The 12,652-nt window shown below is 40.2% G+C and overlaps 1 protein-coding gene across 8 annotated transcripts in view; it reads right to left on the reverse strand.

The window, feature by feature from the left end:
• Nucleotides 1–6,229, reverse strand: part of LOC127009416 (serine/threonine-protein kinase Tao-like) — a 36,967-nt gene extending 30,738 nt beyond the window's left edge. For 6 of the 8 annotated variants that reach the window (XM_050882555.1, XM_050882545.1, XM_050882536.1 and 3 more), the window contains exon 1: nucleotides 5,976–6,138. The gene's annotated coding sequence lies outside the window, so the exon portion shown is untranslated. The other 2 variants (XM_050882528.1, XM_050882520.1) reach the window with 2 other exon arrangements.
• Between the last annotated feature and the right edge of the window lie 6,423 nt (nucleotides 6,230–12,652).

A 12,652-nucleotide genomic window follows, 5' to 3' on the forward strand; every position in this document is an offset into this window, starting at 1 on the left:
ATTCCCCCCTTCATACTGAGTCTTCTACCTCCTAAATTCCACCGCCATGTTGCCTCTCTTTCAATCTTCTATCGATATTTTCATGCTGACTGCTCTTCTGAACTTGCTAACTGCATGCCTCCCCCCCTCCCGCGGCCCCACTGCACTCGACTTTCTACTCTAGCTCATCCCTATACTGTCCAAACCCCTTATGCAAGAGTTAACCAGCATCTTTCATCCCCTACACTGGTGAACTCTGGAACAGCCTTCCTTCATCTGCATTTCCTCCTGCCTATGACTTGACCTCATTCAAGAAGAGTGTATCAAGACACCTCTCCACCCGAAATTGACCTCTCTTTTGGCCACTCTTTATTTTTGTCTATTATGGGAGCAGTGAGCAGCGGGCTTTTTATTCTACACTCTTTTTGTTGTCCTTGAGCCGTCTCCTTTTGTTGGGAAAAAAAAAACTTCTTCAAAGTATTCAAGGATGCTTTTCATTGAAAAATACCTTCTCGACATAACTGGATGTAGAACTGTTCTGAAGTTATGCAACAGTAAAATGAGCTCATGAACACACAATTAGTGTCCACACTGGCAAGTGGCAACTGAGTCAGACTCCAACAGCCAGCTGCGCTGTCACAGTCTGCGAACCCTGTGCTATACATGGCGATTACACATCCGACCAACAGGAGGCTGGAGTTGTAAGGAAGTATACGTCAGATTATTCGCAGAACACGAATGCGAATGAGAATACTTTGATTTCTATCAATATTTATTCAAATACAAATACAAATACTACACCAAAATACGATATTCGAATGTATTTGAATATGAATACCGAATACAAATACTCCATCCCTGTTTTGGGGGTGGATATGCATGCCCCTTTGTGGTGTAATGGTTAGTAGTTGTCTGTGTTTATACTGGTAAGATGTCGTGCATTCCAGGGCAATATATTCAAAGTATTTTTAAGAACTTACAAATGAGGCATCTGGCTGAGAAGGGGCATAAGGCAGAATGATCTACTTTAGAGTAAAATAAAGTTAAGTTTGAGAACAGCTACCAAACTCGGAACAAATTACACGACTCCTGACCCTTGATACACTGAATACAAGGTCACTTTTCCCTTGGAATTTAATTTTTGTTCGTCCTGAGATGCATAGACTGCCTTTCCCAGTGTAAACTAGAAAAAACGGGCTTTATCCCTTACGCCCCTCCTCCTCCATACCCATCAAATATCCTCACAGAATTGCCTACACCACTTACTGTTAAAAGGAACTCAAAGGAGATATTTATCAACATGGCAAGGGAAACTCACAAGGAGTGGGAGTGAAATTGAGAGAGACTTGTGAGTAAGAGAAGTCCATATAGCAAATCAAGATCTTATAAAATAAACTACATCTTTGTGCATACAGAGCCATAAAAATAAATCATATCCCACTATTGAGTTATCTTTCTTTTTAATTTTGCTGGTGCTTTACACAATACTGCTAAATTATAAACTTATTGCAGTTAAATTAGTTTTCATTATTCTTTACATTTATCATCCCCCTTAGGACAAATCAACATGGCAGTAGCCAACACATGAACAATACTACTGTATTAGATATCATCAATACTGGACAAGATACATTTAACCCCTTCACTACGGCCGGCCCAAAACAGCGCCCCGTGCTGTATCCGGGATCGCTGCGCACGCAAAATTTCAAATGTCGCTATTGAATATAAGTTTTCATTCATAAACTCAACATAATCATCATGTATTATATATGAAAACATGCAGAATTAAATGGTGCACATAAAGAAACATAAATTAATTGATAATTTTGAGATGTAAGCATAAATATAAGAGATAAAGTAACTCGTATACTGGCTAAAGCGAGCTACGACGCAGTATGCACGTCCTTGGATGTGGTACGGGGCACGCAAGGACGCAGTATACGCATCCTCGTGTTGAAGGGGTTAACACACAAGTAAAACTAAAGAGGTAAGGTAATATGTGAAATTTTAGTAAGATTAATATCCTCACGAGACAAAGAGAGAAGGTGGTGACAACACAGTTAATACCTAGCAAACCCACAAAATGTTCTGGGCTAATACTGTCTTATCAATGCTCCCTCAATAGTACATAGAAGCAAAGATTTATATAGCATTTAAATCGTATGAGGTATTATAAGTTATCTATATGAGATCTAAAGATGAACGATTTACGTAGGATATATGAAAATACTACACAACTTTAAATATGGGATTTGTCACCTGAACATACGCTGATTTGGGTATCCACAAGGTCCTAACACCAATAAGCTGCGTATAATGAGGACCAATTGAATAGGAAAATGAGGCTACGTGCAGCGACCCGCCTGATGCGCCAAAGCCAACCAAACCCACTCAGTTAGTATGGTAACACTTTGACCAAATTGGTAAAGGACTAGCATCCAACCTGGCAGATCACGGGTTCAATCCCCAGCGTCAGAAATATTTGTTTTACCCTCTCCGCAACTGGATCACTTTCTTATGTCTTTCATGACATACAGAGGGTGTGTGGATGTATGGGAAAGTGGAATTCAGTGCATTACACAAATAAAATAGTATTTCTTCATTCTCTCCCACTAATTTGGCTTCAACCCCCCTTGTGCAGCTACTTTTTAACATAATGAATTTTAATACCCTGTTCCTGAATCTACCTCTTTTCTGATTATGTTTATATAGGATACATACAAGAGTTGAAAAGGTTTGATGTGATGATTGTTTTAAGTGTATGGAGGCTCAGTGACGGCAGCATTCCAGTGCAGACCTCTCACCTCTAGCTTACTCACCTCCATCAAAGCATCATCAAACCCTTCAAAGAAAACCCCTTCAATTATTGGTGATACAGGACAAAATGTCACACAACAGTGTATGCGCTACTCTAAAACATAGAGCATGATAACTTATAAGCTAGGATCTGACTGTTACCAAGGATAAGAGCATGATAAACATGATAACATTATGCATCAAGCACTGTCCCAACCTACATGTAAACAGCATTGAGTGGTATCAAAGATGTTCAATGCACGAAAGCCAAACTATGTGAACGGTCATATTATGGAAATTAGTGCAATGAACTATCAGGATACCCCTCAACACTGAGCATATACTAGAGTCAGATGTCACAGATGATGCATGATGCATTGTGGGTAAAATAAGGCACGGCGGGTTATTCTTATTGTCTCTTATCCTTGGTTATGGTCATGTCAGCAACAGTTCAGTAGTTCTTGAACTCTGTGGTTTAAAGTTGTGTGTGTGCTAATGTGTGACAATTTTCCTTCTCTAATTAGTAGTTGCAAGGGTTGGCTTTGATGGGTTTGATGTTTTGACAGAAGTTGATGAGTCAGGAGTGAGAGACCAGCCTTGGGATGCTACCATTGGTAAGCCGCAGTAGCCGCCATGCACAAATCTTTGAAGAATCATCACAACAAACCCCATTAACTCATTTGAGGCAAATTTTATATTGCATTGATGCACTAGCAGTTCCTATTAAACATTAGTAGTGATAGGAAGGGTTTTAATGGCAAAAATGAGTGGCAGCACCAATAACCCCTTTATACATGTATCCTTGACTGTGACCAGGGTACAAGTCTGAAGAGGACATCAAACAATGCATCTGGTACTTGAAAGAATTTAAACATTATTGTAAAAACTTGCAATTTATTTTAACATTATCATAGTTGAAAACATTATTTTGGAGATCATTATTAGTGAGATCCTACTATAGTACACTTATTTTTATTTGAACAATTATTGAGTTATTCCTGTTATGTCATGGCCTCCCTTACACACCTTCCTAACTTACTAACTTATCAGCCCAAGATTGTTTTCATTACAAATGGTCACTGGTAACTAAACACAGCCTTGATTTTGGAAAAGAAATTAGAATTAGCAAGCTGATGGTTTTACAAGGCAACAAAAAAGGAGGGCCTTTACTGAAATAGGGAGATTGGTTATTGCTTTTTAGGTAATGACAACCTTAAAAGCATTATGTAACCACGGCAACCTATCTATCATTCGCTAGTCACCTAATGTGCATGCAATGTATGTATGTGGGTGTATGGATATTGGTCACTTAAATAGCATGTGATATATTATATGTTTGCTGATAGCCACTTAGAAGGCAAAGAAACATGAAAAAAGGTGAGCTCTTTCATGTGTTACATCCCCAGGGGAAGTAGAAAAAAGACACTGAACAATGCAGAACAAGTGCTCATATAGGCATAAGGACACTTATAAATCCCTCTGTTAAAATTGACTCTTGTCCCCTAGGGAGCACCGGCATTCTTATGCTTACATAAACACTTGTTCTGTATTGCACCGTATCTATTCTCCACTTCCCCTGAGTGTTATACACAAAAGCACTCAAGGTTTTCTTGCGTCCATTTGCTTCCTCAGTGGTGAGCAGTAAATATGATACATATACGGTATATACATGGCCAATGGCAAATACTAGTTGTTTACTCTTAAGAGATGCAAATGATAAGATCACAAACAACATGGATGAGGTAGTTAAAGTCGCGGAAAACTACTACTCCAAACTACACTGCAATCATGGTGGGCAGGAGGATGGTGGTGAGGAAAATGATTTGCTGAACACAAAGTTCCCTGTGTAACCAGTGTAAGATAGCTTTGAAAGAAATGAGTAAGGGGAACGCCTGAGAAAGCCTAACTATTTAAAGATTCAGGCGACTGCGTACTTAAAAAAAGTAGTTTAAATGTAGAAAAATACTTGCAATTCGAGTCCCTAGAAATGGAAGCAATGCTGTCACAATATAAATTAACCAAAAAAGGTAGCTAACATAAGATCTCAATAAAAAATATCAACCAATTAGTGTTATCCCTGTAACTTGCAACTTTTCATTATGAACACAACAAACACAGTAAGTGTAACACTAAACTCAAACCAGCAAAGACAACATGCTGAATGTGGTTGTGCATACTGAATACCTGACAACATCCACGTCATTAAAAAGTAACCGATCGCAACTGATCACCACTAAAATAGTAACCCATCACCGTAAATCAGTAACCTATTGTGGCTTAATTAGTTAATGTTCAAATCTCAGAAATTAGTAATTTACCATGACTAAGTCATCAGCATGACGATTGGTGCATTAAATTTATCAGAAAAAAAGGCTCAACCACCAATGGGAGTTGGGTGTAATTCTAGAGTAAAACCAGTTACAAGGCAATGTGTAAATTAATGACTACAAAAGTCATCCTAACTTTTCTGTAGAGTAACACTCCACATTAATGTAGAATAGCAACATGTCCCGCTGCTCATCATAATGTGTGACTATGATCATATGGCACAGAGGTGGCACAAGCAGCATGCTAATCCCATTGCCTCTAAATAGCTATCTATCTATACATGTTCAGAGAGAGATAAATACAGATTTTACACGATTTCTTTTGTATTTAATAAGGTCTGATGTAAAAACATACAATACATAATGATGTGTAAATATTTGACTACCTGTGAAGCCTATTTCCACCAGTCAATAAACTGAAGTGGTCATGATGGAAGCAACAGCCAATTCCCTCCTGCCAGCCCTGCAGTGGACCCACACAATGGAGCCCTGCAACATCAATAACCAGCCTGACCCATTAAGCCTCAAGATGAAAAAATGACAGCTGAACCATTACAACAAAACCTGAGTGCCAACACGCTGCAGCGGGCCGTGGGGGGACAGGCACCCCGCCCTGGCCCTGCACCCCGCCCCAGGCACCCAACACCCCCGTAAAAAAAAAAGGAAAAAAAAAAAAAAGGCATCCTGGCGGTGCAGTGCCTCGCCTCTGGTGCCACCCGCTGCCTGCTGGTGCCACCCTCGCCCCGCCCCGCCCCGCCCCCCTCAGGAAGCCTCCACACACTCACCACACCTCGGCACGGCTCCTCCTGGCGTGGGAAGGCCGCCACATGAACTACTCAACAGGAAATCGTTCGAAACCTGTCCATTGCACACCTTATCTCGCACCACAGCCTCGCCTCAACACGCCCGGCTCCTCCCAGCGCCCCGCGACAACGATTTTCCGGCAGTACGGCTATTCGGGTGTACCATGATCCTTCCCGCCGGTGGATCAGCAACAGGAATTAGCCCAGAATTAGCAAAATAGCGTCATGTTTCAACTCACTCTCTCTCACAGATCAGAATGAAAATGGCGTCTAGTGGCGCATGCGCGGGTCCCCCACTTGACGGGCCACTACGGTACACGCGCCAGCCCTAACGCTACTTTTAATTTGCAGGCTCCAGTATAGTGTTCCAGAGCTCAATACAGTGTTTTCTTGACCTCCAAACGAAAATGTGTCCTCCATTGGCTATACCTAACGCCACTTTTAATTTGCAGCCCAATAAAGTGTTCTTCTTAACCCCCAAATCCATATCTAATGCCACTTTTAATTTGCAGGCTCCAGTATAGTGTTGCACAGCTCAATACAGTGCTCTTGTTACCTTCCAAACCAAGCTATATCCTCCAATGGCCATACCTAACGCCACTTTTAATTTCCAGGCTCCAGTACAGTGTTCCAGAGCTCAATACAGTGTTCTTGTTAACCCCAAAACCAGCCCTAACGCCACTTTTAATTTCCAGGCTCCAGTACAGTGTTCCAGAGCTTAATACAGTGTTCTTGTTAACCCCAAAACCAGCCCTAACGCCACTTTTAATTTGCAGGCTCCAGTATAGTGTTCCAGAGCTCAATACAGTGTTCTCGTTAACCCAAAAAACAGCCCTAACGCCACTTTTAATATACAGACTCCAGTATAGTGTTCCAGAGCTCAATACAGTGTTCTTCTTAACCCCAAAATCCAAACCTAACGCCACTTTTAATATGCAGCTCCAGTATAGTGTTCCAGAGCTCAATACAGTGTTCTTGTTAACTTCAAAACCAGCCCTAACGCCACTATTAATTTGCAGGCTCCAGTATAGTGTTCCAGATCTCAATACAGTGTTCTTGTTAACCCCCAAATCCATACCTAACGCCACTTTTAATTTGCAGGCTCCAGTATAGTGTTCCAGAGCTCAATACAGTGTTCTTGTTAACTTCAAAACCAGCCCTAACGCCACTATTAATTTGCAGGCTCCAGTATAGTGTTCCAGATCTCTATACAGTGTTCTTGTTAACCCCAAAATCCATACCTAACGCCACTTTTAATATGCAGCTCCAGTATAGTGTTCCAGAGCTCAATACAGTGTTCTTGTTAACTTCAAAACCAGCCCTAACGCCACTATTAATTTGCAGGCTCCAGTATAGTGTTCCAGATCTCAATACAGTGTTCTTGTTAACCCCCAAATCCATACCTAACGCCACTTTTAATTTGCAGGCTCCAGTATAGTGTTCCACAGCCCAATACAGTCTTCTTCTTAACCCCAAAATCCATACCTAACGCCACTTTTAATATGCAGACTCCAGTATATAGTGTTTCAGAGCTCAATAAAATGTTCTTGTTAATCCCAAAACCAGCACTATCGTCACTTTTAATTTGCAGGCTCCAGTATATAGTGTTCCTCAGCCAAGTACAGTGTTCTTCTTATAACCCCAAAATCATAGTGTTCCACGGCCCAATATAGTGTTCTTGTTACCCTCCAAACCAAAATATATCCTCCATTGGCCATACCTAACGCCACGTAACCATTTCCAAACCTCAATACAATGTACTTGTGAGCCTTAAAACCAAGCTATATCCTCCACTGGCCATTTTAGTTTTTAGTCTCCAATATAATGTAGTGTTTTTATAAAGCCCCCGATAAAACTATATTCTCCATAATGGCTATTTTTTTCCCTCCTTGACACCAGCTATTAAAAATATTTCCAGTAGGCCTATAGTTTTATTTGCTCCTATATCAACCCCAAACCTTTACAGCACATTTAATTTTCTAACCCCCAAACCAAACTGTTATATGGTATATTCTCCATGATGGTTAGATTTTCCACCTGGCACGAGCTTGGCTACTAAAAAGATCTCCTGTATATTTTTATTATCAACCCCAAATCTTTACACCACATTCAATTTCCAAACCCCAATATAATGTTCTTATTAACCCCCCAAAAAACAAAGTATAATCCCCTTAATGGTTAGTTCTTCTATTTCACACCAGCTACTAAAAAACAATAATCCTGTATACCGTAGTTTTATTATCTTCTATATTCTATATCAACGCCATAACCAGCACCACTTTTAATTACCCAACTCCAATATAATGTTCTTGTAACCCCCAAAACCAAACTATAATCCCCATAACGCTTAGGTCTTCCACTTGGCACCGCTATATATAACCTCATAACAAAAAATTCCCATGTCGAACCGTAGAACTGGGGCGATACCGTTGTAGCTATATACGTCATCAGATACTTTATTTTTATTTTTATTTTTTCACACAGGCATATGACACCCTTATATCATTGTCTGTTGTAAAATGCTTATAGTAACTGCTGCCGTACCTCGTGTCCGCGCCTTCATACTCTGTTTTTTACCTTTTTATTTCCTTGTGGTAACCTGGAGAGGGAGGCTCAGCCAGCAGGTGAACACCCAGCTGAATTCACCCATTCCTTGATATGCATGAGTAGACCTACAGCACAACTTGTAAATTAGTCATAAAACTATACATATATTTTATTTCATACCCACGCATTTTTAGTAAGGCCTCATTCTCAATACAATGAAAAATAGTGGCAGGGAAGTCGAATTTATTTGTGAATATGACCATGCAAGCTATTCTCCTCGACGCAAATGCAATTTTAATTAAGAATGAAAAAAATAACAGGTTCTTGCACACTATATACCTACTCGTAGTGTGCGTGTTCTTATATGTTCTTACCTCCTAATTGTATTTTTTTACTGAATTGAGTCAAGCTCCGTCTTCTGAACCTTTTTTTTTTTTTTTTGGTAATACAATAATGATCGATTGTTCTGTCTGGAAAGTCGATATTTCTCACAACTTTTGAGCGTAACTATCTAGGTTACTATATTTTCAATAGTATGTCACTTGTCATTTCTTTTGACATACATAAAATGATCCTATCATCTGTCTTCTAATGTTGGTAACTGTATTTTCAAAGTCTTTCTTCCTAACTAAAATCACTCGATTTAGTAGTATGTGTTCTTATCAAATTCTTATCTATCGATTTGTACAAGATTAATAGTAATGGCCCGTCTTTTAAAACTATTTTATCATTATCATATATCTATCTATCAAACTGTGAAATTTTTGGCACTTCTTCCAGTAGCATAGTATTCCTCTGATTTGCTGCTCTGTCTGGAAAACTAAATTTTCTCACAGCCGCCTTCAATATTTTCTCATATAGCTTTTTTTTATACCCTCTTCAAGATGACTTTTTATGTCAAGCTTTATAATTCCTTCGACGCATTCATATTATAGCATAATTATATCGCTTGATAGTAGTTCCTCAAGTCTTTTTCTTGGGCTTGGCACCAATCTTCTGGCTGTTTTCTTTTTTTATCTTCTTGATCATCTCGACATGCTTTCTTAATGAAGTGTGGGTTCTATAGGACTAGCCCACTGCTGCTTCGAGTGTTGATCTTATGAATGATTTAATTATCTTTTTTAATCATTTCACCAATAGGTTATACATGTTCCTCATTCTTTTCATTTACAAGGCCTTTTGGTGATTGTCTTCTTATTCATTACTCCTAATTAAATCTATCTATGCAGGGTGTTGCTCCCGTAAGTGCTCGTACAATTCCATCTATTTCTTTGGCAAAACACTGACTGGAAATGTGTGTGTGTGTGTGTGTGTGTGTGTGTGTGTGTGTGTGTTCTTATCTATCTGCTCCTACGATTTTGTGTTTTTACAAGATTGACTAAAGCTCTTAAGTTGATCCCGTATTTCATCACATTTTATCACGCTTTTTTTTTTTTTTTTTTTTTTTTTGACACGTGCGTGTAATTCAACATGGTCTGAACACGCGATAGACTCGTCACTCGCGATCGGCAGCCAGTACCCTCCCCGATTGAGCTCGGAGACGGATCTCAGAGTACGAATGCAACCTCACATCCGCACACGCCCGGAAGGCGGGACACATCCCCTACCTGACACCCTGGGACACTGCTGGGTGAACAGGGGGTACGGATTAACAGACTGCCCATCGTCTGCACACCACCCGGGAATAGAGGCGTGTCAACCACTGACTGCACTACGGAACTCTCTCGCTCTCTCTCTCTCTCTCTCTCACACACACACACACAAGGGAGGTAGGATGCGTGTGTTTATACCTCTATTTTTATAATCTATTAGACTACTTTTAAAGACCCAATGACTGGTGAATCCGCGAACGACTGTTTTCCCTTGCCTGACAGCTAGTATTTCATTCATTACCTATGCCTCTTCCACTAATGTAGTCTACACAAGTTTGCATGATGCCGTGATAAATCTAAATTCCAGTATTTTACAATAGCCAGCTCTTCTTCACTAGCCTACGTTTTTTCCTCGTGTTGGGAGAAGTGAAGTTTTTGGGCCGCTAGTTTAGGCGTCTGAGATACAATCAGTAAAGAAGTATATAATTAAAGAATCTTCTGTTTACTAACAGCATAATTATAATAAGATTAATAATTGATACAAAAAAAGCATAAATAGGTGTTAATGGAGATATATATGGTAGGGCTACTACCCCGACAGTATGGTAGCCTTAATACGTTAAAATTCATTGAGTCATACAGGATTAAGGGGATTGATGAGGACGATTTAGATAAAGTACTTTTACTGATAATAAATGTTAGAACACGCAGCAATGGGTATAAACTGGTCGAATTCATGATCAGAAAGGAGATAAACTGGTTGACGAATAGCTAGGTTACCTACTGGATGAACGAAACTAATCAAGTAGACATTTAGTTGATGGAAACATCCCCTGCACATACGTAATCGCGTCTAATAGTGTTAAAGGAAACAGCTCAAGAAAAAAACAAAAAAAACGCTACAGCACTTCACAGATTTGGTTTGAGAGGTTTCTTGATACTTTCCTCTTGACAGCGTTCAAGTCGTAGGAAGGAGGAAATACGGACGAAGGAAGAATGTTTCAGAGTATAGGTACCAGCGAAAGGTATGAAGTAATTATTATAGACGTTGGTTATGTCTTGCATAAGGGAATTGGGCCGCATATAGGTAAACTAGAGACTAGAGTAGGGAGACGTGTAGCGCTGCCGCGGGAAGGGTGAAAGTATGCACCAAGCAATATCAGAACAGTACGTTAGCAAGATGTTGATGGGAGACAGAAAAAGATGCGTCATTACGGCGGAATTCATGAGGTAGAAGACCGTCAGTAATATAAGGGGAGCTGATGAGTCATAGAGCCTTTGACCCAACTCTGTGCTAAAGGGTTTGTGTGTGTGTGTGTGTGTGTGTGTGTGTGTGTGTGTGTGTGTAATCCCCTCTGAATATAGAAGATGCAGGCCATGATTGTGAGGGCGGAAAAGGCCCTTGTAAGTGGTTAGCGTCTAAGAGGGGAAAAACGGCGGAGACGATACGAAACGCTCGAGGTAAATGATTTTTTATTATTTTTATTTTCAGGTCACTCCATAAGATCTTCAGGAGGTGGTGGCTGAGTGGTTAGCGTGCCGGCCCCACATTCGGCGCATTGTCCTGATGTGGGTTCGAATCCGCCGCTAATCACCTGGGATTTTTCAGTCACCGCCGAGTGGCCTAAGACTGCCCACATGCTGTCCTGAAGACCACCTATCAACCCTGACTCTAGAAGAAACTGTACAGTGCATGCAAGATAAAATCAAGAATGAGCTCCGGCCGGGGGGCAGCATGAGCCAATAACAATGGTGCCACTGTAAACAATTGCCTGCGCCATGACGGGCTCGAGCCGACCATCAGGCCCATATGGATTAGCCTACCGGCGCTGTAGGCCACATGTAAATAAAAAATAAAAAAAATAAAAACGACAAAGGGCACCACCCACACCTGAGCTACTATGCTTATGGGTAGTAGCCAAGCTTTCACAGCATGTTCTTATTTGTAAGAACAAATAAACACCATAACAGCCTTGTATAAGCTAGATAGCTAGATAAATCAGACTATAGGAAATTAACCCATGCGGCTACAGTCTACATAAAATATTTACTTGATATTGACATGATAAAGTATTGAGCAAGAGAATCTTTATCAGAGAATAAGATTCAAAGTAAGCCGAAGGCTAACAAAGGCAAGACGGTAGAGGGAGTGGTAGCAGCTTGAGGCTTCCCGGTGGCCGGTCAGGGAAGCCAGCAGCAGACTCCGACTGACAGGGGCCGGGGGCGAGGGACCAAGTCAGGTGGCACCGGCAGCGCGGATTGAGCGTCACGTTCTTTGCTGCTGTTCACGTAACACTACACGCCTCGCCAGTCGCCACCAGCAGAGGTGCTGTCACTACCATTTTTTTTATACTACTACTACTACTACTACTACAACTACTACTACTATTGCTTCGTACTTGTAACACGCGTATATAGAGGAGTGAGCAACATCTCAGTAGTTAATTTGTCAAACTGCTCATGGAATATATATATATATATATAGTTCATATATATATATATATATATATATATATATATATATATATATATATATATATATTTATATATATATATATATATATATATATATATATATATATATATATATATATATATATATATATAT

The sequence above is a fragment of the Eriocheir sinensis genome, chromosome 4 (genome assembly GCF_024679095.1).
Source record: "Eriocheir sinensis breed Jianghai 21 chromosome 4, ASM2467909v1, whole genome shotgun sequence".
NCBI lineage: Eukaryota > Metazoa > Arthropoda > Malacostraca > Decapoda > Varunidae > Eriocheir > Eriocheir sinensis.